We start from the raw sequence: 25,726 nt of genomic DNA, 5'->3' as shown, positions 1-25,726 counted from the left end.
TCACGACTCATCCTCAGAATTCTTTGAAACAGCCACATCACCGCCCACTTGAGAGACCTGTACTGGCTCCCAGTGAACAAGAGGATCACCTTCAAGCTCCTCACCCACGCTCACAAAGCGCTACACAACGACGGACCAGCTTACCTCAACGAATGACTCCCCTTCTACACCCCAAACCACCAGCTCCGTTCCGCTGACCGCATCCTCGCCACCGTCCCACGCATCCGCCGAATGTCCACCAGTGGCAGATCCTTCTCCCACCTCGCCGCCAAGACATGGAACGCCCTCCCCATCCACCTGCATCAGACTCAGGACGTCTTGACCTTCAGGAGACTTCTCAAGACCTGGCTTTTCGATCAGTAGCTGCCCCCCCTCCCCCCCTAGCGCCTTGAGACCTTTACGGGTGAGTAGCGCGCTCTGCAAATATACTGATTGATTGATTGATTGATGGTGTAATTTAAAATTGGATCAGCTACTAGGAAGGCTCATCATTCATTCTTTCATCTGTCATTCCATTTCGTCCATCCGCCTATCCATATCCAACCCAACCATCCATCGTCAAACCTATCCATCCATCCATCTTTCTATCCATCCATTCACCCATTCACTCATCCATCTCGCCATCCACATTTTCACTCATCCATCCATCCTTCTACTCCCTCTATCTATCCATCCACCCTTTCACTCATCCATCCACCCTTTCACTCATGCTTCCACTCCTCCACTCATCCATCCTTCCATTTAATCTTTTACTCACCCATCCATCCACTCATCCATCCTTCCACTCACTCATCCATCCTTCCACTCACTCATCCATCCAGGCTTTCACACTTTCACTCATTCATCCTTCTATTCTCCCTCCCTTTTTCACATCTATCCATTCTTTCACTCATCCATCATTCCACCCTTTCATCCATCCACCCATCCTTTCACTCATCCATGCATTTTTTCATCACTTATTCATCCTTTCACTAATTTTTCCATCCTTTCACTCATCCATTCATCCTTTCGCTCAGCCATCCATTGACTCTTTCACTCAGTCCATCCATCAATCCGTTCATCCATCCATCTTTCCTTCCTCCCTTTCATTTATCCCATCCATTCACCCTCCCATTCATCTTTTCACTTACTCATCCATCCATCCTCTTATCAACCATCCGCCCTCCCGTTCCACTCATCCATCTATCCTTTCATCCAACCATCCACCATCCCTTTCATTTACCCACCCATCTTTTTTTTAAATGTTTATTTTTATATTTAAAAAATTGCCAGGAGTACGCTGGTTATATACAACAATGAAAAAAGGGAAGAAAAAGGGACAACAAAATGTTATCTTTACATTTGGTAAATTAAAATTGTTATTACCAAGATAAGAGACAGGAATTAAAAGAGCAGAAAGAAGGAAGTACAAGATTGCAACAAATAATAATAGAAATAAGTAAATGACTAAACCCATTGTAGACCGTACCAAACCCCATTGAGCCTACACAATGCACGGGGGCCTCTGGCCTTAGCCAGGGCTAACTCAAGATTCAAACACCTGTCTGAGCAATGCCCAAAACTCTTTAATATTTAGACTGATAGGGTTCATCTATGACCTAGCAATACAGAGGCTGGCGCAGACAATGACAATAGAGAAAAAGGCCCTCTCAAAGTTATTGAAATCATGCTAAGACCAAGAAGAATTTATTTTTCAGTAAGCTGGAACTGCCGGCCAAGTTGTGCTGCTAGTGTTGTACAAACATCTTGCCAGTAAGACCTAAGCGTTGGACATTCCAAAAACATATGCTTTAGTTCTGCAGCATATAAATTGTATTTAGGGCAGAATTAATTATTAGGGAATCAGGATGTTGTCCACTTAGAGGTGATCTCGGGGTATACTAAAGCATAAAAACAGTTTTATGTTGTTGCAATTTTAGATTGATAGAGGCGACTGCTCTATCTAAGGTAACAAGTGACTCCTGCACTTCTTCAGCCGTATTATCGGTATTCACAAGCCGTCTTGGTTTAATAGATATGCACAGGTTGTCATCAGGAGCACATGCCATAAATTTCTGATATATCACACCTATGACACCTCTACCAGAGTTCTCATATATACAAGACAATATTTAAGATGTATATGGTGCAGTAAGCAATTTTATACTGTGTAAGAAATAATCTCTTACCTGGAGATATTTAAAGAAAGAGCTATGAGGAAGCTCAAACGCATCTCTAAGTGCCATAAATGAGTGGAATGTACCCACCCATCCATTCTTTCACTCATCCATCCCTACATCCACCCTTTCACTCACACATCCATCCATCTACTCATCCATCCTTTAACTCACTCATCCATCCACACTTTTACTAACACATCCATCCATCTTTTCACTCACTCATTCACCTTTGTCTGCCAAGTTGCAGGCAGAAGAGGCCCATAATGAATTCTACTCCCACTGTAGCTGCTAAAGTCAGGGGTTCACAACCCCCAGCTCCATTCTTTCACTCATCCATTCATCCTTTCGCTCATCCATCTAACCACCCTTTCATTCCATCCATCCACCCTTTCACTCCACCCATCCATCTACCTTTTCACTCATCCATCCATCCTTTCTCATCATCCATCCACACTTTCATTTTTCCATCCACCCATCCTTTCTTTCACCAATCCATCCTTGCATCAATCATTTTACTTAATCATCCATATATTCATCTACCCATCCCACCTTTCACTCATCCATTCACCCTTTCACTACACACCCACCCTTCCTTTCACTCACTCAACTCTTTCACGTTATTTTAGTCTTTGCCTGCTGAGTTACAGACAGAAGGGGTCCATCAATAATAACTTCACCCCGCTGTAACTGCTAAAGCGGGGGGGAAGGTGTGAGGGGGGGGGGGGGGGGGGTGATGACCGTAGGGCATCCCTTGTAACTGGTAGATCAGGGCCCAGGGGGAACACTTCTTCCACCATTTGCCCCAGGCGCAGTGGAACAAGCACCGAGCTTGTCCACGTCCAGGAAGACACTCATCTGATTCACGAAGGAGCTGTGGGAGATTCAAAGTAATGTTGCCAACTATTACTACCATCCAGAGCAGGTGTACTTTGCTTCATCCCCCACTCCATATCGGATACTAATTATCTGAATTCCAAATCCTCTGGCCACTTTGGGAAAATACCATGTTTGCACACTTCCCCCTATTAAAAACCTGGAAAGGCTGGTTTGACATCTAGGGATGTGTGAACAGAATTACATCAGGAATGTGGGAAAATATCATTTTAAGGGTATGGAAGATCCTATGGTGTGAGAAGGAAACACATTTAGAGGCTGCCCGTAAGAGGGATTCGACTCATACATTATTTGCCTCTTACTGCCCACATTGGTGTAGGGACAAGACCTTGTTAGGTAGGATATGTGCATTTTGTATGAGGGACAGCAGGCTTTAAAATGAGGGTACGGAAAAAGACTAAACGCTAAATATTTGACAAACTGACTAATTAGAGCGGCTGCTTGTTTGGTACCAATCAGTGGTGTAACACAGGCCCCTGCCGCCCACGCGGGGGGGGGGGGGCAAGTTCCAGGGAGCCCCCTCAGCACAGTACTCTGCCTGGAGTGCTCCTTAATGGGTCCAGAGGGGAGGGGGGCTACACGTACCTTGCAAGGAGGCCCCCTCAAGTTTCATTAAGCCAGTGGTACCAATGGAGGCTACATTGACATGATAATGTAGATGGGAACCCTTAGTGTCCTACCATCCATTAGCAGAGTGAGGGAACACTGCCGTAGGCACCAATGGACCTCGTAGACTTAGAGTGAAAAGTGAAATAGAGGAGTTAGGAAGAAAAAAAGAAAAATAATGCAGGTGGGAAGTCAACCACCTACAGCTCCAGATGTTAGTCATCACAAGAGAAGGCATTTGAAGAATGGAGCACAAACTCTTTAGTCTATGCAGTGCTTCATTTGTCTCTATGGTTGCAGGCATTTGGTACCAGTGTTCACTTTTGGGGACAGGGTCTTATTTTTCATATTCAAACTTAGACCCGGCTTAGACCCGGGGCAAAAGAGAGAAAGGCAGAAAAGAAGAAAGAAGGAGGTAGTGAAATACACAATATAGTGACAAAAGAAGAAAAACAGAATGATAAAGAAAAAGACATCAGAACCCGTTCACCCTTACTGTAGTATTTCCTGTTAAAATGAGGGCCTTCGAGATACGTGTATGTTGCCAATCTCCATACTGTTTCAAAGGTGCTAGACACCCATCTTCAAGACAAGAGAACATCTGTTTTCAGCAGCCGCAAGCACTCAGGAAGTATTGCCAGGATGCCCCTGAAATACTGTGTGTGGAAATATTCACGAAGAGAGGAAAACTCGAAAGGCTAACAGTGGTCCCCCGACTATGTTCAATGTGAGACTGATGGCGCCTAGTGAAAACGAACCCTGCCTAGAAACGTGTAAGAAAAGGAAGCATAACTTCACTGCTGTGAATGCTAATCGGAGCATTCCCTCTAGGCAGCATTCCAGCTAGAACCATATCAACACTTTCCACCCCGGGTGATTGCCAGTGGTTTAGGCTGTTCGCATTCCTCCCATCACCTTTTGTGTGTTTGATGTCATACCGAAGTGGCCAAGGTTATGCCCCGAGGTGGGTACCTAGCCTGCTGTATCACTGGAACCAAGCTATACTTCGCTAATGATCACTAATAAGGAAAAAAACAGTCTGGGGTTGCTTCTGGTCTCTTCTGAAGGAGGCCTCGCCTGGCAAATCGAGACAGACTGTTCCAATGAGAAGGGTCAGTACTGGTTTACAAACTGCTTTCGGGGGAGGTGAGGAGAGTGAGGAACAAGCTGCAGCAATAAGGGCTCTAGACAGATGGGAGGGTGGGAAGTAGGGCCAAAGAAGGGGAGTGGCTGCAAGCAGCTGTTATTGATTGGCCCCTGCTGGACTTTCACTAGCTGGTGGCTTGAGGTGGAACTGGCCTGCTGGCTCGTATGTTGCCAACTCTATCCAGCCATTGGCCTTAGAGACATTGGCCAGGTCACGGAATCTGCCTCAACTACGCCAGCCCCCAGAATCATTGGTTTACTGGCTGATATGTAATGCCACTGATCTCCAGTCTTATCCGCTTTCCAGGAGCACCTGTCTGCTACCTGACACGTTGATAGAACATCTTCACCAGTCCTATCAGTAGCCATTCTACAGCCTGACATGTCAATGGTCTATCCAGTAGTATACCAATCTTTCCTTTGTACTGGTCTGCCACTATCATGTTTTATTGACTTCCACGTTCAAAAGCATCGCCTGCTGACTGACATGCAACACAGCACAATTTATCAGCTTTTATTGAGGACTACTATATGCCAGCAATTTGCATGGCGTTTCTCGAGCCCTGATGGGCGCATTAGCAGGATTGCCATGGGTCCTAATACTAACAAGGACAATGGGCCCCCATCATTGGTTTGGTAGTGAAAGACGCTCTTATCAGGGAAAAGTGGCACCTTCACTCTCCTATACCCCTGTGTCACTATTGAGACTGCACCCCCACCAGCTTTTCCAGAGATGTGAGCTTGACATAGAGGTGGGCGAGCCACTAGGAGCTCGAGCAGATGCCAGGATCAGGCTCAGCTCGATGCACTCTTGAACCCTCAAGCCGAAAACGAGTCAAGCCTTTATGTGGCATCTGCGTGCCTCCCACTCTCTGACCTACTGAGAATGAAAGACAAAGCCTTAACCTTCAATGGTTTGATAAGTGGCCCAAATGAGGAAGAAGACCATTATTGGTCCATCCCTGAACCTAATATCCCGCCCCTAAGGACATGGACCCCGCTAGCCCTACAGATACAAGCTCTGACACTAAATTTTTCACGCAGAGCCTGCAATGGACGCTTTAGATCTGATAGTCCAGGGAATCATACTTTTAACAGACCGGGCCATACTTCTTTAATTGATTATATCATCATAGATGTGCAGTCCTGGGATAAGGTATTAGATTTTAAAGTCAATCCTCGACATGACAGTGACCATGACGCTCCAGTTTTAGAATTATTATCTCCAATTAAAATTAAGCCACAGACGAACCCTGGCGTCCCATCACAATCCCTAATACAAACTAGTGGGGGAAGAAGAGTACGTTGGGCTGAAATAGCTCTATCCCCAGATAAAATGGCTAAACTATATCACCAAGTGGTTCCACACCTTGAATTCATCTCCCAGCTTCCTGAGGGCAGTGGTGAATTAAATACACTCTCAAAGATTTCACAAAACCATGATGATTTGGGGACGCGACTGAATTCGGTCGCGCTTCGATTTACCGGATACTGACTGCGGCGGATTTGGCCGAGTCGCAGGGATACCTATTTGATATTACGCTTAGGTACATTTTGTTCCATTGCAATTTGGACTGGTATTATACACTTGGAATTGACTGGGTCGGATTCCCATCGAGAATATTTGAGAAGATACAAACTAACATTTTATAAATAGGCCTGCTGCTGAAATTATCAGGTCTCTGAATTATTATATCTGTCGACCTACAACTGCTACTAACAATTGCGTGACGAATATACCAGCCAGTCAGAGTTATCCAGATATTCTATATTGGATTTATTTTGTGTTTTTTGGAAGGATCCTATACCTGTCAGTGGCATTCACTGTTGGTGTTTTCTACAATTGCACACGCCCTGAAGAAGTTCTGGTGGTTCAGAACGAAACGCGTTGGCTGATGGTTCTTTTGAATATAAGAAAATAATAAAAAACTGAACTGAGAAAATATCAAGACTCCTAATTTTGGATTTGGACTCTGAGAAACTTTGAACTGATTGTTGATGATTGGAGTGGTGCCCTAAACTGGATGATAAACAAACCATGATGATTTGGTTACCCTCTGGCAACTCTATTTTATCAAAAAAAGAAACCAAAAGCAGACAGCAAGACCAAACATAAATGGTTTAATTCTAATTGTAGAGTCACACAAACCGAATTAATAACAGCTATTAAAACTAGGGATACCACAAAAATTAGAGAAACTAGGACCTATATAAAATAGCCACAACCAAAGCTAAACAGAATTGGGAAGCACAGCAATGGGAGAATCTCAGAAGTGCACTATTTTCTAATGGTCGGAGTGCCTTCTGGAATATAGTGAACACCGGCTCTAAGGCCTTTAGATCAGCCCTAAAAGCAAATTTGGATGAATCCGTCTGGCGGGCACATTTTGAATTGCTTTATGCTAGAGATATAGAGGGAAGTGAGGAAATACCTAGAGCTCAGGCACACCTTGGGCCATCTCAGGATATACCCCCTAAAATCACGGTAAGAGAAATTTCCATAGCCCTAGAGAAGGTCCAGCCTGCAAAAGCGGCAGTCTTGGACAGAATCCCTGGTGACTTCTTTAGGTCAGAACCTACCATTTGGGCTCCCTATTTGACTATGCTGTTTCACGCCATCCTATAAGGCATGTCAATACCAAATACGTGGTGAGGGGCTGAAATCATTCTGATTCATAAAAAAGGCTTGCCGCTCCTACCAGTCAACTATCACCCAATAAGCCTTATAGATGTAGGACAAAAAATGTATGCCCAAATTCTTTTGGGACGCTTGGAATCCTGGATAGAGGAACACGATATCCTCACCCCCTTTCAAGCTGGGTTTAGGACAAAAACCTCTACGATTGATCAATTATTAAGACTTCAGATGTTGCATTGGAAATATGTAAAGCTAGAGGGTGGCAGCCTCTACCTTATCTTCGTAGATTTAAAATCGGCCTTCGATTTGGTCCCGAGGGAAAGGTTATGGTTAACACTACGAGAAATGGGAGTTCCCGAATATCTGTGCTACCATACAAGACAGCTCCATGAGGGGAATTTTGCACAAATTAGATACAGTCAGAACTGTGAACTCTATGCTCCTTTACCTGTGGAGAGAGGGGTTCGACAGGGCTGTGTCCTGCCTCCCACACTTTTTTCTCTATACATTAATGGGCTCATAGATTTTTTGACATAAGGAAAGAACATTGATGCCCCTAGATTGGCTAAGCGTAGGATCCCGGCCCTGATGTTTGCAGACAACATGCTTCTTCCCTCAAAATCCTCAAGGGGAATACAGAGAATGTTGGACAACTTTAGCGACTTCTGCAAACAACGGGGCCTGGAAATAAACCTACAAAAAACAAAGTATATGGCCTTTAACGTGGGTAAAACCACTCAATCAAATCCCTGCCTAGGTTACAGACCTCTAGAAAGAGTAAAAATATTTGATTATTTGGGCCTGACGTTGACAGAGCAAATGGATTGGGGAGCCCAAATCGACAAAGCGGGGCTAAAACTTACCCAAAAAACGGGGGGTATCCTCAAACTTTACAGGACCTGTATTAAAAAACGTCTTAGTCTACCATTAGAAATGTATAAGTCACAGGCAAGACCTGCCGCCCTCTATGGAGCAGAACTTTGGGGACATATGCCGACGGCCCCATTTTCCAGAGTAGAAAACTCCTTCATAAGACAGCTTTCAGCCCTCCCAATTAGTACCCTCTAGTACCACTTCGTATGGACTTAGGGGTTAGGCCCCCGGTGGATGAGGTGGCCCTTAGGCCTATCCTCTACTGGCGCCGCCTCTGGAGTACCCCCGAGTTAATAGCATACAGAGAAGAACTAACCAAAGTTTGGGTATGCGAGGCCCTGGGAGGATACCCTGGCTGTCAAACATCAAGAATATCTGTGAGGGACTGGGAAGCGGGGGCCTCAGGACTAATGCGGAACATACGTCCCAAACGATAGAAATAAAAAATCTTATAGTGAGCTTCAGAGAGCATAAGCACAACGAACTTGGTCGCAGAATTGCCCCTGGCAGTTGTACAGAGGGGAAACATCCTTTGCAACGCAACTTTTACCACGCAGTGCTTTTACATCGCAACTTTTACAACGCAAACCATTACAACGCATTGTGCTGGGGGGCGCTCTAGGATAGGGAATAGATTTAATTTACTATCCAACACCTTCCCTACTATCCACGGGGACTGGAGTTGGAATAGTAAATTAAACTATTCACTATCCAGCACCCCTCAACACTATGTGTTGTAAAGGCATGCGTTGTGAAAGTTGCGATGTAAAAGCATGCATGGTAAAAGCATGCGTTGTGATGTCATGCATCCGTACAGAGGCAATTCTAACTATAAAAAAATTCTCTACATCTTCGAACAGGCGTTGGACGCTATCCAGCCCCTGCTCGCAAAAAAAATATTTATTCAGTTTAGGCATGGAGTTTTACTGTTGCGTGCCTTAGTGAAAAACTGGGAGGGGTCCACAAATAGGAAATGCCCGGCTTGCAACTTCCCTGAAGAAACCGAAATACATGTACTATTTGTCTGTAGAGGTTATGCAAAGGCCAGAAAGCACTGGCTAACACAGCTATGTAGAAATTTGGGGACCAGACTCTGTAGTGAAGCTTATGGGATTTTAAAATCAAATATGCAAATTCCCATTGTTTATTCAATATCTCGTTTTCTTTTTAACATGTGGTGTATTCGCAGGACCTTCCTTAAAGGACTGCAGCAGTAAAGGGATAGTGTAGGCTGATGTAATTTTATACTTCTGCTTCATTGTGATGTAGATGGGGTGTGGCTGGGTTCTACTTAGCTCTTCCTTTCAGCCGTAGTAAATTGATTTTTAGAATAGCATTGTAGCCGATGGCTTTTAATTATTTATTCAGTAATTCTGTGTCTTTTGAATGTATGGTAATATATGTTTTAATGTGATGCTTTTAGGGCAACCATTTGCCACAATAAAGTTTTTTATGAGTATGAGTAACCTTCAATGTAAAACAGGAGCGAGAGAGATATCCATGTAGTGGCTGAATTACACAATGTGAAGCCAGAAAACCTAGGATCAATTCTGGCTTCCCCACTTGACTAAATTATTTGATCCTAGATGAATATATTATTCCACCAAGCCTCCTTTGAGATCATCTTCAAATACTTGATTTTAGAATGATCACTGTACGAAAACCTTTTTGTTCGATTAAGCAGTCTGTACTACTGCTCCTTGTATATTAAGATTGTCAGCCACAGATATGTTGTGCATGGCAACTGACTTGCCCCATTGTTGCACTATTGGCATTGTTGTCAGGTTTGGGGCAGGATTTTTTCTAATTGTTTGAAAACTATCACTGTTAATAAATGCTGATCAATGCAGTGATCTAATCTGATCTACAAGGGTGAACCTCTTCTGCATGCTAAAACAATACTGTTTTGAAGAGACTTCAGCATATTTTGACAAGTTTATCGCACAATTTACATCCTAGGTATGTTTAGGGTTCAGAATGTGCTGGGGCTGCTCTCAGAGGCGTGACACACTCTTGGATAAGCTCTGGTTCTTCCTGTTAATTTGTTGGCGCACCCAACTCTAGAAGGCAGGGCCGGCGCTAGGCATGGGCAGCGAGGGCAGCTGCCCAGGGCCCCGCGCCTGCTCGCCAGTCGTGAGGCCTCGCACCTTTACAGACTCCAGACTATTGAGGCCCAGGGGGCCCGCTAAACGTTTACATTTTTTCTTTGTTTTAACAATCTTCCCTGCAGGCCTGTGTCTCTGGGCCTAATGGCTGCATGAGCACATTGATGACAGCAATGAGACAGTTTATTGAAGAGCCTTTGCCTGTGAAGGTTGCCTTGCCCCTGTATCAATGAAAAGCAGAATATCTTGCTGGGAACAGAACAAAAGATAGAACAGGGCATCACAATGGAAACTGCTCACCTAGGACAATTGGAAAGAGAGCAGAGAGCGGGATTTAAAGGTTAAGATACACTGAATAGAGCGCGGGCAGATAGTTGTGCTTACGGCAGTGAGACAAGAGGTGCACGCATAGGAGCAGAATCAGCATGTAAAAGTGGATGAAGCAGGGTTTAAAGTCTGCTTGTTTACTTAAGTCTCAGACCTGGTAGTGAATTAAAATGGTCATTCAATTATTATAGACAAGGAAGCCGTAGACGTTGCTTGTTCATCCTATGCAACTAATAACCACTGACAAAGCCAATAGATATGGCTTGTTGTAGGTGTAATTTTACTTGTTGCAATATTTATCTGGAGGCAATGAAAGGCAGCAAAATACTAGTCGAGTGGCGCACTATGCTAAGCACAGATTTAAATAGCTTTCATGTTTTTAAGCCACACCCATAATTACATCAGCAACGCCCCTTTGAAAGACACCCCCAGATTTTTTTCATCCCTCTTAAAGCCCTTCTTCAGGTAAGTGTCTAGGCCATTTTTTTGGCTAGCTGTGGACCTGCTTTATGGTCAGGTGAGACAGTTTTTACTATTGATTTTTTTGATATTAAAGCAAACATTGCCTGCACCAAACTCATATCAGTGCAGTCTTCCATAGCTTACAAAAAGCTTACACAGCATATCTTTACAGGTTTAAAACTGCCCTAGTTTGCAAACAATGGAAACTTTTGAAGCTAACTAATTCACTAATGGGGCCCCTTTTATTTTGGTACTGAGCCTATTTTCTTTCATAGTCTGATACTGCATGTTTGGCAGGGCCACTGGCATTATGTGATTGTGTGGCAGCGGCGACTTCTGCAGAATCATGCATTTGACGCATTTGACACATAATCCATCATCTGCTGCATAATCTACAGATTTTAACAACAAAATTGCTTTCTTTCTCAAATGGTTCAAAAGTTACTAAAAATGCAGCAACACATCTTGCTACATCTGGGAAGGCCCTTTGAAAAGTAGGAATACTCAACTTTCTGTTTCCCACTGCTAAATTTCGGTGTTAAATTGGTACTAATGGGGTGCAACCAGTGCCCAAACAGTATTACCAAGTTTAAAAGTTCCCAAAAAATGAAGTAATGCTATTTCAAAATGTGCCGGATAATGCCGCATAATTTGCCTTTTCTTGCCACATAATTTACTCACCCTGCCACATAATTTAGCCTTCTCCTGCCGCATAATTCTAGTGGTCCTGATGTTAGGGTAATCCATGTCAGTGATTTTGTTCATGTTTATATTTCACATGCTTTACTTAATCTTGCATTCCCCAAGGGTGCTAGGTATTTCCAGCATGTGTGTTTCTGTATTTCATTTCACAGCATATTATTACTCTTAGATGATATACCCTTTGTACTGAGTCGCTTCCAGGTGTTTATAACAGGTACAGTTGAGCACTTTGGAGTTGAGGATGCAGGCAGTACAACTTTCACACTGTGCCTGTCTGTGGGTCACAAAAGGTGTTCAGATTACATGATCATTCAAAATATGGCCTCTCTGCAGAGCACAAAGAGCAACGGTCCTGCATTCCAGTTGTGATCCTATGCAAATGTGTGTGAAGGAGCTACTTATTGGTCAAAACAATAAGGTGAAAGGAAAATAATTTATTGTTGTTACGCATTCAGCTTAAACAGCTAACAACCATTGACAAAACCAATTCGCTCCCAGCATGAGTCGCGGTTGTTGGGGTTGGTTTAATTTTAATTATAAAAAATAAAAAAAACTTTTATTAGCCGGCCCAATCCAATCCCACGTCGTCTCTGCCTAAGGACCTCATATGTTCCTATTTTGCCCGGGTCCCACATATCCTATGACTGGCCCTGCTAGAAGGACACATGACTGAATGTATGCCAGCCTTATGCTTTGGCCCTACGGATGCAGCAGTCTCCTGCCTCGCGATTTCTTAGTCCCACTGCAATTTCTGAGGTATACGACTGACTGTTCCCAGCCCCACCGGCGCTCCCCAAGCGAACACCTGCATGAACCATCTCTTGAGTCCTCCAGTGACTGCTGCGCCCAGGGGTGTGTGAGTCAGCCTTCAGCGAGATTCCAGCCCGAAGCCCGGCCCCGTCGCACCCCACGCCAGAACTATTTCCCGTAGTTTCGCTAACTCCTAAAGAGCCAAAATTAGAGCGCAGCCCTGGATGTAGCAGGCAAAACAAGAAAGAGCGTGGCGCAGCGCCCTGGACGACGACAGCTGCCAGGGGCGGAGCGTCTGAACCTGAGAGTACGGGCGCGCCCAGTTCACCTTTCAGGCCGTATTTTAATCGGGAACGGGTTCACCTCAGCTCTCTGGCGGCAGGATACACCGGGGACGGCGCGAGCGGGACCAAACCACAGTGAGGACTGAGAGCGAAGAAGCCCACTAATAGCAGGCGGCCCAGCAGGTGAGGAGCGCGGTGAGGTGAGGGTCGCGTGCCGCGCTCGAGCTGCTTATAGGTCAGACCCTTAACCCCAGGAAAAGCGGAAGTTGCGGCAGGTCAGAATGCATATGGATTCAGAGGTTGCGCACTGGTGTTGCAGGTGTTGCAGGCTAGGACTAACGAGTCTTGGGTGCGCTTTTGTTCTGGCTCCAGTAAGATTAACGCAGTGGGCGTGGTTGGCCATCACTGAGGAGTATTGACAGCTATGTACATGGGTGCCACCTAGTGCTTGAATTGGCAGCAGAATACTCGTGGGAACCGCTAAATTGTGGATCAAACTGTGTCGAAGGAAAGGCTGTGGAGTGACGAGGGGCGGAGTCCTGAAAAGCGGAGTTTGACAGACAATACATATATTTATTTTTTTAAATCTCTGTAACATAGAAATTGGCAGGAAGTACAAATGTGACATTACGTCTGTTCTGCCTTACTTAGTTGCTCACAAACAGGCTGTGTTTTAAACTATCTTAGGAGGTTAAGGTACCTGCTGAAGAGATCTTCATGTGCCTAGCAATTTTCAGGAGATAATATTTGTATAACATAACTTTGGTGGTTAATGTACTTGATGGAGAGTTCTGTGTTTTGTCTAGTTACGGCTTTGACTAATAAAGTAGCATAGATGGTTAATATACCTGCTGCAAAGCAAGTAGCGTAACATTCAGGTCACAGATTTGTATTTTATTCCTTTTCTTTCTTACAGTTCATAAGTTGTAATCCTTCTAATGTACACTGTGAGCCATGAGCCGACACCAAAGAGTTGCTTGCAAACTCCAAGGCATGCGTTTAGAACCTTACTGGTTATTTTCATTACTCTGTATTTTTCTATGGAGGAAACAAGGCATCCTTTGGTTAGCAATATAGTCTTAGTAGTGAAGAAAAACAAAAGGGGCCCGATTCACCAAGGTAAACTTAGACTTTTGTTCTAAGTTTAGACGTTTAAGTTTGCGACTTTGGGGCCCGAGATCCGCCCAAATGCGGACGTGAAGATACTACTAGCGAATGCCCTTTGTGAATGCTCCAAGTCGTAAATTTAGACGTTTGGTCTAAGTTTAGACCAAACGTCTAAGTTTACCTTTGTCAATCGGGCCTAATCACTGCATTATGTTAAAAATCCTGACTCCTTGTTGCTCCTGACCATGCACTCTTAACATATATTGCCAACTGTAAGGAAGCCTGTAACCCTTATTGTCTTATTTAACATTTCCTGTACTTAGATGTACACACTTCTATGATGTATTTTCTCTGTATAATGTGTGCATTTCATGTAAAGTGCTCTAACACCCTATGTTGGAATGAGTGGCGTTATAAATTAAAAAATAAAATAAAATAAAATTGTGAGTGCTATTTAAATAATTGTTTAATTGCTCTGACAGACAGACATATCTAACATTCTTCTAGTGCATGCATATGTCTTCAATACAGGGAGTGATTTTTTTTTTATAACTTGCTTTCAAATCATAGTTTCTCTTTAGTGTTTTTGGAGTGATACCAAGCTACATGCCTTTGAGACTGGTCCCAGCATTGGACTCTTAGGGTGCTGCTGATCAGAATGATGGACAGCGGCGGACAGCACATGTAAACTTGGTGAGGTGGGGCATGAAGTCGACAGACGACGGAATAAGTATAATTAAATAAATAAATAATACCTATTCCACCGTTTGTCGGCTCCCCCCCTGCTGCGCCCTGCCCTACCTCACTGCTTCACCATGCCTGTCTCCGCTGTGGATGGAGGCGCCTTGGTGGAGCTGTTTATCGGTTCCTGTGCTGGAATAGCAGTGTGCTGAACGTCAGGGTCAGATGAACCCCTGGAACTTTCAGAAAGTTGGTACAAACAGACTGAAAGTTTTTAGGTTGTGTGTTGGGTGCCAGGTGATGATGGCTGGTGTGAATGTAGTGGCGTAGCAAGACCTACTTCCACCCGGGGCGGACCCTATGTTCACCGCCCAGTGCAGATAAGAGCGGGTGGGGTGGGGGGCAGAGCTGGACTGGCTACCGGGCGTTTTGGAATGCTGCTGAGATGGGGGTTGATTTAGTTGATGGGGACCTGCGTGTGCTGAACGAAATTCGTTTTACTTTATTTATTTCGAAGCGCACGCAGGTCTCCATCAACAAAATCAGCCCACACAACAGTGAAATCAGCCCCCAGCTCAGCAGCATTCTAAAACGCCTGGTAGTCAGTTCGGCCCTGGTGGGGGTGGGATGGGGTGGGGGGGGAGACACACTGTGCCCAGATGGTCTGGTGCGGGAAAAGAACACATGTACGTTGTTTAAATATATGATGGGGAATAGGGCAGACACACTGCAGCACTGTAGGGAGGTCATTCAGTGTTTGTAGAAAATACCGAAAGGTAATATAAACCAGGTGTTCACTATTTACCAGCTCCACTGTTACCTGGCCATTCCAGCTCAAAATGGGTAGAAAACTGCAACACCACGTTTTCCTCTGGCCCAAGCAACAAAAGAAAGTCAGAATAATACATTTTTTCTAGCACACAATTTGTATTGGTATTACAATGTATGCAATAAAAAACGTAGGGTGCCTGCTCTTTTGGTTAGTTTGTGCCTGGGTGAGGATTACCCCAACCCTTAGAATTCGCCATAGGTATCACGGAAATCTCAGGTTTAGCAAAATCTTTGTCTTTACCAGTTACAATGAGGTGACAATTATTCTGAGAGGATAACTCACAAATTGTCCCAATCTTATATAGCAAATAAAACAGAAAGATAATTAAGGTATTTTTTATGCTTCTCACATGGTGACACACAAGGCATAGCATGCATGCATGTCCACCTAGTTCCCAAAGCATAACATGAGGGGATGTTAATACATATGGGCAGTGCTTAATTTGAGCCGGTGGTTTCCGGTGCCCAACACCAGCACTTAATTGTCAACACCGGCGCTTGTGACAGTTTGAAACAAGGTGGTGCTGTCTGGCTAATTTAGGGATGACCACAATAGCAGTCAATTATTAATTCAATTTACATTAAAATATACATTAAAAGTTACTTTTACCTGCCACCCAACTCATTCTTATAGCTTTGGGGCCTGAAATTGTCTGAACAGTCATACTTGTAGAAGTGTGATGATTAGTAGTTGTGTTGTTACTACCTTTGGAATCATGACATGAATGTGTGGTGCAAGATGCAGGGGCCTCCTAACCAGAGCCCTGGCACTTTTTTTTTTGCAAATTAAGTACTGCATGTGAGGCAGTGTAGAAGTAAGTTCTCTCTCTCTAAATTCGGTGTGAGGTTACACCAAACTCTGAATCAAGCCCATAGTCTGTGTTTTCTGAGTGAATGCCCCTGGTTTGCATTGATGACCACAGGAAAGTCTAATTCAGATTGTTCATGGCATGGGTGTCTCAACATTCTGGTTTAACGAAGGACCTCAAGTGTGTACCAGAAGGCACACTATTGATTCCCTAAGACTTGTTTCATATCCCTGAGTTATCACCTCCTGCCTACTTCCCACATTGGAATTTGACACCTGCTGTTCTACCGTAGTTGTGCCACAAAACCCAAGTGATAGAAAAGCTGTTTTGCGATTTGCTCCTGGTGTTGCTGTTGTGTTTACCACTTTTTCAATGTAGTACCACATCTTAAAGATGCACTTCTGTAAACTAAATAATCAATCAACTCTTCTTAGCTGTGCTCTGAATCGATGATTTGGACAGGTTCTATACATATTTAGTATCTACTTACAGATCCGGCAAGGTAAGGTATCCTTGGGTGTGCTGGTTCATTTAGCCACATGCATCATTGTAGGAATTTGCGATTCCTAAATTGCGAAAATTAAGGAATCGCAATTTAGGAATCGCAAATTCCTATGCATCAAGAAATCGCAAAAGTTTTAGCGATTTCTTAATTTTCCTTATTTGTGATTCCTTAATTGCGAATCGCAAATAAGGAAACACTTTACATTGATTCCTATGGGCCTAGAGGCCCATAGAAATCAATGGGAAGGCATTCTCAATTTGCGAATTCGCAATTAAGGAATCGCAAAATGAGAATTCAATTTCAAGGGTGCAGGAGGGGGTCCAAAGGACCCCCCCCGCACCCCTGGAATGTCATGTAAGTACATTTTACTCACACGCATGTACCAAGGGCATGTGTGTGTGTAACATGTAAGTTTCAAAAATGCATTTATTTGCATTTTTGAAACTTTTCGCAATTTACCATGATGGTTTACTTCATGGTAATTTTTCCCTTCAAAATTGCGAATTCGCAAATTAAAATTAATCATGCATAGCATTTAAGGAATCGCAAAATTTGTGATTCCTTAAATGCTATCGCAATTTGAGAAATCGCAAAAAATTGCGAATTCTTAAATTGCGATACATGAGAAATGAATGATGCATCCCAAAAAGTGATTTTGGAATCGCAAACGGCCAAATTTCGCGATTCGCACTGTTTGCGATTTCAAAATCGCTTGATGCATGTGCCTGATTGTCCCTACCTGTTGTCTACTCTAAGACGTCATACTTCCCTCTCATTTGGCATGATTGGCGATATCATACTGTCAAATGATTTTATGATCAGTTACACATACACCTGGACACATCTGCATGTTCATAGGGAGTGCCGAGCCAGTTGTCTTGATTGGCCTTAACATTCGAGGCATGTAAAAAGTTACTATGAAAAAAACATAACAGTCCATTTATTTAACATTTACTAGAGTTTGAGTGTAGCACTCATGATATTACTAAAATAATTGTTTAACTTAAATAAGGTTTCCATCCCTAAAAATGACCCGATGATGGTTTTATTATTATTTATATAGATCAGCATTATGATTTTTAAACCCATTTATGAGTGAGGATTTTGTTTTGTGTAGTTCTCATTCTTAAATGAATACTTTGAAAGTGCTCACAAATATGGCAGTCGAGTAAAAGAAATACAGTGGAGCAATGCTCAACCGCAGGACTTGTGAGGAAACCTGAATGTCAACCAAGCTTTCTCTGTATTTCAGCAGCCGGAAAATGTCTCCTCCTTTCTTCAGTTTTGCAATAAATAATAAAGTTGGGACATATGAAGCTTTCAAGCAAAGTAGATAGATTAAAAATGCTTTTTACGTGTTTTCCATATTAATAAATAATTTCTACATAAAATAGGGCACTCTTTACACACCCGCAAATCAATAGATTGCTCAAACACAAATAAAAACGAATTTATTTCAGGATTAAGCCCAGCTCCCTAATGTAGACAATTACATATAGCAACGAAATAATGAGGTCTTGGATGCCAAGATGATTGCCTTCTTTACACAAGTTTCCATTGGTGTTTAAAAATGCTGCTCCACTCTGTTGATACTGTTTCAACTGTTATCTCGGTGGGAGAACTTCAAGGAAAAACACACAGTTCGTACTTGATTTATGAATATGCGAAACATACTTGCTGGCTGTCTGGCATGGGAGTTCGACCTAGCTGCAGGAGAGTCGAATCAAGGCTAGATGTTTAAGATACCCATTTAAAATACATTTAATTATGTCATATCTAAATTAAACTTATTTACAGAACTTTATAATTTGAAATGGATCCAAACCTACTGAACCTCAGTTGGACACCCCTCCTTCTTTTCTTTCGAAACGCAAACAAGGGAGAAGAGATTGTGCAGTGCCAGATTAAACCCCGTGGAGGTCCCTAGGCAGTCGGAATTTCGGGCCCCCCTCGTAAATTATCTCCTAATACTAAATGCACCTGATTTTTTACAAACTGACTGCTGCCAGAATATGATCTTTTAAGAGAGAAACTGTTTTGTGATTCTGATGTCTCTGGTTTAATGTACTTTAAGTTGTTCATGGGTACATTACATTTATACACTATTTTCTCCTTAGAGTCTTTAATGTGAAGTTTTCAATTCTTTGAGTTGATTCCTTTAAAAAAAAATCTTTTGGAAACAATATTTAAGAAAGCTTGATTGTTATTTTGTTTAAAGATCTAATCAATATAATTTTGTTCCGTTGTCACAGGCCCCTAAAAGGAGTGGGGGCCATAGGCCGTTCCTACTTTGCCTATTTGGTAATCCGAACTGAGATTGTGGGTCATTACATGCATGCCTGGCTCAGTAACCAACAGTGCTTTTGCCACAGGCTGGAAGTACTTTGCTGCATAGTGTGTTCTTTATACAATTATTCATTTAAGAGTTTCTTATAGTGCTGCACCACTCATTAACTCCAGAGAACTGGCGACTTGACAAAAATGTCCTACTTGTAGGCAATGAAGAAGTGTTGAGTGATGCAGAAGACCTTGATTTTTGCATTCGAAAGAAGCCAGTGGAGTGCTTATGGGAAGGTTTCATGTGGTTGGGCTAACAACGGTTCAAGCATCTTGGCTGCTTGGTCCTGCAGCCTTAGTGTGTCTTAGGGGAGATCCTTGCGGGTGATGTTGCAGTGGTCAAGAAGGCCACCTTGCTCCACCCAGTTATTTGAGAATTCTTTCAGAGAAGGACATCTGCAGATGGATGTCCTCAACCGCACCTTGACTGAAGGAGTGAACAAGAGTTGAGAGTCAAAGAGAATAGCCAGGTTTCTTACTTTTGATGAGGTCGATGAAGGGCTTCTGATGTCTTTGGTTCAGTTGAAGAGTAACGAATCGAACTCTGTTCTCTCATTGCCAGAATTTCAGTTTTGTCTCTATTTGTGCAGAAGGGGCACTCCTTCATTGAATAGAACACATAACCCAGGGGATAGTTGGTGTCGGCTGTGATCCACAGCTTATTTTCCAACCAGATTTAGGTCTCACCAGCATACATTTGAAAGTCCACCTGATTATGCTCACAAAGCTGCACCAAAGAAGCACATAGATAATTGATGTTGAATAGTAGAGAGCACATGGATAATAGCTGTGGTACACCGCAAGACACCTTCATGTGGATGACCCAATGACATGATATTGTTATTTTGACTCTGCTTTGAGAAAATGGATAGTCTTTTAGATGAGTAGATACAGAAACACCGACCCATGTTTCCAATATTTCCAACTAGATTGTGCTGCCTACAGAGCCTGAAGCTGCAGAGAGGTCAAGGAGAGCTGGGGCTGTTTTTTTGTCTAAATCCGTGGAAAATAGGTGGTTTTCTCACATGCTCATCACAGCAGATTCATTGTGCTTCACAGCCCTGAACCCTGACTGCGTGGTTTAGATCCACATACTCTTGAAGTTGTTTTTCTAACTGACCTTTTCATAATTTTATTTGGGTGTTCAAAGTGAGCATGGTAGTTCTTCAAGATATTGGGCTTTGCAGATATTTTTTTCAGTAGACTCGTGGTAATAAGATGTTGCAGCTTGGGAAAACTTCAGTTAGATGGAAAGAATTCATGCCGGTAGTATCACAATGAGAGTCGCGAGTACTTGCGTAAAGTCTGCCAGTGAGGACGGATTTGTAGTAGAGCTAGTTGCTTTGTTTTGAGGGCCTGTCAGAACATGTAATTACTCATCAAAGGTTCGAATGTGGTCACATTGTATTGTAACTGAAGGGGGTAGGTGAGCAGGAGTGAGGCTGTTCCTGTTTGCTGGTAAAGGAGTCACTAACGCTGGACTCAAAGAGCACAACCTTTCAGGGCAATACATACTCTCTTTAGCACCCACCACTGCTGGATGACCCAATGCTGCGCAAGGTGTACTTTTCCTTTTAGCGAAGCTTGTTAAAACCAGTGCAGATCGGAAAGTTAAAATTTAGGGAACAAGGCCCCTCCACACACCTCTAGGGCAGTGGCGACTCCTCTGCTAAGGTGGAGGAGCGTCGCCCACTGCGTTGCAGCAGTGAAGAAAAGGAAAAATAAAATGAATGTAATGTGATGTTATTTTATTTGTCCCTTATGCGGCAGCATGGGGGCGTGGCACAGTGGGGCGGGCTGCTCTGCTCACAGAGCAGGGCAGGGGATGCGGTGCGGTGGGCACACTGAAGTGTGTATGATGCTTTGGGCGGCTGTCTCTGGCTGGCCAAACAGTCATGCTCGCTTAGTATGTTCTCCACCAGGCTGCATTACAGCCTGGGTGGAGAAAATGCCTAGATCACAAGTCCCTGTGTCAGCGCAGAATTTCGGCACTCAGACTGATCCCAACGCTACATTGCAGTGTTGTGATTGTCTTAGGGAAGCCAATCACAATGTTGATTTGCAACATTGTGATTGGCTCAGGGGAGCCTGGCTGCTTCCTGTTCTGCCGACAGAGGAGAGACGACTTGGGACAGAGCAGCGAGGAGGTAAGTGTATTTGTCTTTTTTTTTACACTCCCTTACCCCCTCGCCCGCCCTGTCACCCCAGATCTGTGTCGGCCGCCACTGCTTTAGGGCTTCATGTGGAATAGTGGCATAGTGTCTGTCCACATTTCTTATTGGGCCCCCTACCTCCACCAGTAGTTCACTTTTTTGGCATCAGGTGGCAATGCAGTGACTGTTGGCTCTAAACACATGAGCCCTGGATTCGTTTTGAGGTGTTTTCTGAAGGTGGTGAGTCAGGTTTATGTTCTTGATTCTGAGAGAAGAGAGATTTACAGATTGTGTTATTGGTCGTAAGAATGATGGTTTCAGTGAGGACGTGGTTCTAAAATTGATTCCTTCTACAAGTAGGGTGTCCAGCCTTCAGCGGACTCTCGAGCCACCTGAGATGGTAAGACCTTCTGCCAGGTACTGCAAGTTGTCGTCCTGTCGAGCCTCACAGGCACGGCAGCAGAGTTTGACTGGGATTCTTGTCATGATGGAGAGCCAGTGGAGGTCACCAGTATGGGGATGATGTGACTGAATTTCGTGCCGCCCGAGAATTCTGGCTGCAACGTTAAGCACTGCATTAAGTGGGGGTAATGAAGGTTTGGCGGGCTCCTGTCAGATGGCGTTTCCAAAGGCTAATCTGGTTATGAGCCCAATATTGGTAACAATGATGACTGCTTTCAGATGTTCATGGTAAATGAGGTGTGGAATTTCTTTCAGGATATGGAGATGGAAATCTAAAGCTTTAGCAACCTTATTTGTGTGTAGTATGAACAGGAGGGCTGGATCGAGCACGAATCCAAGAGATTTTATGGTGGGAGAAGGTAAAGGGGGAATCACCCAGTTTGAGTGTGTCTAGTATGGAAGCATTTAATTTTCTCCTAAGAGAGAGGATGAGAGGAGAAGGATTTCAGTTTTTTGGAGGCTCTGTTATTAAAAGTTATATGTCGTTCGATTGTAGAGTTGGGCAAAATGGTTTCTAACAGCAATGGTGTTGTTGAATCACAATCTCTTTAGATACAGTGTTATCTGGGAAACTGTACCACCATTCTGACTCAGGTCTCCAAGAACAGATTGAATAAAAGAAGCACTAGGATCAAGTCTTGTAGTACGTTAGAAGGCACTATAGCTGTCCAGAATTTGGTGATCATCATCGAGTATCTTGGTGGCGGATGTTTCAATGTTGGGCTGGCCTTCAAGCCAGATTGCTGGTCGGACAACATTTCTTGGAGGCCACACCATTCAATTGACCATTAACTTTCAGGTTGATGCTAGACCACGCTTGCGCTAACTACAAGACATGCTGTGTTCAGTCTATGGGCTTTAAACACGCCCAGTGCTTTTGGTTGGTTGTCTGGCCATCTGCTGCCTCCTCGCTCACACTCCCTCCCTCCCTCCCGTCATTGCAGTGTAGATGGAGCCTGCTTTTTTTCAGGAAATTGCAGCCACAGTTAAAGGTATTAGACTCTGCTTCATTTCCTGAAAAAAACACAAGGACAGCAAGGAATTTACATGTATGACTTTACAAGTCCGTTATAACTGGGTTTTCTCACACAGATTGTCTACTGATTTCCTTGTACAGCAGTCTCATTCTAAGTCCTCTAGACAGTGCTTCAGCTGCCTCTCTGGTCCTGTTGGTGATAAGTCCTTCAGACAGTGCCGATAGCTGCTTCCCTGCTCCTGTCAGTAATTCCTCATTCCAAGTCCTCTAGACAGTGCTGATACCTGCTTCTCTGGTCTCATCTGTAATTCCTCATCCTAAGTCCTCTAGACATTGCTGTGGCTGCTCATCTGGGCCCAATGGTAATTTCTCATTCTAAGTTCTCAAGACAGTGCTGCAGCTGCGTCACTGCTCCCAGTAGTGATCCATCATTCTCAGTCCTCTTGGCAGTGCTACAGCTGTGTTTCTGTTCCCAGTGGTAATTCCTCATTCTAAGTCTTCTAGACTGCTGCTTCTCTGGTCCTGTTGGTAATTCCTCTTTCTTAGTCCTTTAGGCAGTGCTGCAGCTTCTTCTCATTCTAAGTCCTCTGGGCAGTGCTGAAGCTGTGTCTCTGCTCCCAGTGGCAATTTCTCCTTCTTAATCATCTAATCAGTGCTGCTAGCTGCTTGTCTGGTCCCATCAGTAACTCTGCATTCTATGTCCTCTAGGCAGTGCTGCAGCTGTGTATCTGTACCCAGTCGTAATCACTGATTCTTTGTCACTGAGACAGTGCTGCAGCTGCTTCTCTGTTCCCAGTGGTAATTCCTCATTCCTAGTCCTCTAGATAGTGCTGTAGCTGCTTTTCTGGTCCCAGTGGTAAGTTCTCATTCTTATTCCTCTAGGCAGTGCTGCTAGCTGCTTCCCTGGTCCCATCAGTAATTCCTCATTCTAAGTACTCTACACAGTGCTACAGCTGTCCCTCTGGTCACAGAGGTAATTCCTCATGCATACTCCTCTAGGCAGTGCAGCTAGCTGCTTCTCTGGTCCCAATGGTAATTCTTCATTCTAAGTCCTCTAGCAGTGCTGCAACTGCTTCTCTGGTGCCAGCGGTAATTCCTCATTCTTTGTCCCCGAGACAGTGATACAGCTGCTTCTCTGTTTTCAGTGGTAATTCCTCATTGCTAGTCTTCTAGATAGTGCTGTACCTGCTTCTCTGGTCTCAGTGGTAATTTATCATTCTTATTCCTCTAGGCAGTGCTGCTAGCTGTGTCTCTGGTTCCGGTGATAATTCTGAATTCTAAGTTCTCTAGACAGTGCTGTTAGCTGCTACTCTGGTCCCATCAGTAATTCCTCATTCTAAATACTCTAGGCAGTGCTGCAGCTGTGTTTCTGGTCACAGTGGTAATTCCTCATTCTTAGTCCCCTAGGCAGCACTGCTGGCTGCTTCTCTGGTCCTGTCAGTAATTACTCATTCTAAATCCTCTTGGCAGTGCTGCTAGCTGCTTCTCTGGTCCCAATGGTAATTCTTCACTCTAAGTCCTCTAAGCAGTGCTGCAACTGCCTCTCTGGTGCCAGTGGTAATTCCTCATTCTAAGTCCTGTAGATAGTGCTGCAGCTGCTTCTCTGGTTCCATTGGCAATTCCTCATTCTTAGTCCTCTAGCTAGTGCTGTAGCTGCTTCTCTGGTCCCAGTGGTAATGTTTTCATTCCTATTCCTCTAGACAGTTCTACTAGCGGCTTCTCTGGTCCTGCTGGCAATTTCTAATTCTAAATCCTCTAGACAGCACAGCTAGCTGTTTCTCTGGTCCTGTTGGTAAATGCTAGTTCAAAGTCCTCTAGGCTGTGCTGCAGCTGTGTCTCTGTGATAAGTCCTCATTCTAAGTACTCTAGACAGTGCTGCTAGCTGCTACTATGATCCTGTCTGTATTTCCTCATTCTAAGTATTCTAGGCAGTGCTCCAGTTGTGTCTCTGGTCACAGTGGTACTTCCTCATTCTAAGTGCTCCAAGCAGTTCTACTAGCTGCTTCTCTGGTCCCATTGGAATTTCTCACTCTGAGCTTCCTAGGGAGTGTTGCAGCTGCTTCTCTGGTACCAGTGGTAATTCCTCATTCTAAATCATCTAGGAAGTGTTGTAGCTGTGTCGCTGTTCCAAGTGGTAATTCATCATTGTTTGTCCTCTAGGCAGTGCTGCTAGCTGCTTCTCTGGTCCCATCGGTAAATTCTCATTTTAAGTCCTCTAGACAGTGCTGCTACTCTGGTCCTGTCTGTAATTCCTTATTCTAAGTCCTTTGGCAGTGTTATAGCTCCGCCTCTGTTCCTAGTAGTAATTCCTCATTCTCAGTCCTCTAAAATTTGCTGCTAGCTGCTTGTCTGTTCCAGTCAGTAACTCCCCCATTGAAGTCCTCTAGGCAGTGATGCAGCCGTGTATCTGTTACCAGTGGTAATTCCTAGTTCTATGTCCTCCAGACAGTTCTGCTTGCTACTTCTCTGGTCTCATTGGTAATTCCCCCATTCTAAGACCTTTAGAAAGTGCTACTAGCCGCTTTTCTAGGTCCCAGTGGTAATTCCTCATTCTAAGTTCTCCTGACTGTGCTGCATCTGCAGCTCTGCTCCCAGTAGTAACTCCTCATTCTCAGTCCTCTTGGCAGTGCTGCAGCTGTGTCGCTGTTCCAAGTGGTAATTCATCATTCTAAGTCTTCTAGACAGTACTGCAGGTGCTTCTCTGGTCTTATTGGTAATTCCACCATTCGAAGTCCTTTAGACAGTGCTACTAGCTGCTTCTCTGGTCTCGGTGTTAATTCCCCATTCTAAGTCCACCTCCCAGTACTGCAACTGTGTGTCTGTTTCCTGTGGTAATTCCTCATTCTTAGTACTCTGGACAGTGCTGCAGCTGCTTCTCTGTTCCCAGTGGTAATTCCTCATTCCGAGTCCTCTAGGCAG

At 44.0% G+C, this 25,726-nt stretch overlaps 1 protein-coding gene across 4 annotated transcripts in view; it reads left to right on the top strand.

Annotated features, from left to right (window-relative positions):
* Positions 1-25,726, top strand: part of ARHGEF10L (Rho guanine nucleotide exchange factor 10 like) — a 763,679-nt gene that overhangs the window by 94,355 nt on the left and 643,598 nt on the right. The window contains exon 1 of one of the 4 annotated variants that reach the window (XM_086922049.1): positions 12,996-13,129. The exons of 1 other annotated variant lie outside the window; for it this stretch is intronic. The gene's annotated coding sequence lies outside the window, so the exon portion shown is untranslated. Of the gene's footprint in view, positions 1-12,995; positions 13,147-25,726 lie in introns of those variants that run through there. 2 more of the 4 variants (XM_086922052.1, XM_086922051.1) reach the window with 2 other exon arrangements.

The sequence above is a fragment of the Lissotriton vulgaris genome, chromosome 5 (genome assembly GCF_964263255.1).
Source record: "Lissotriton vulgaris chromosome 5, aLisVul1.2, whole genome shotgun sequence".
Lineage (NCBI taxonomy): Eukaryota > Metazoa > Chordata > Amphibia > Caudata > Salamandridae > Lissotriton > Lissotriton vulgaris.
Note: the sequence above shows the minus strand (reverse complement) of the source record. Positions and strands in the feature narration are given on the sequence as shown.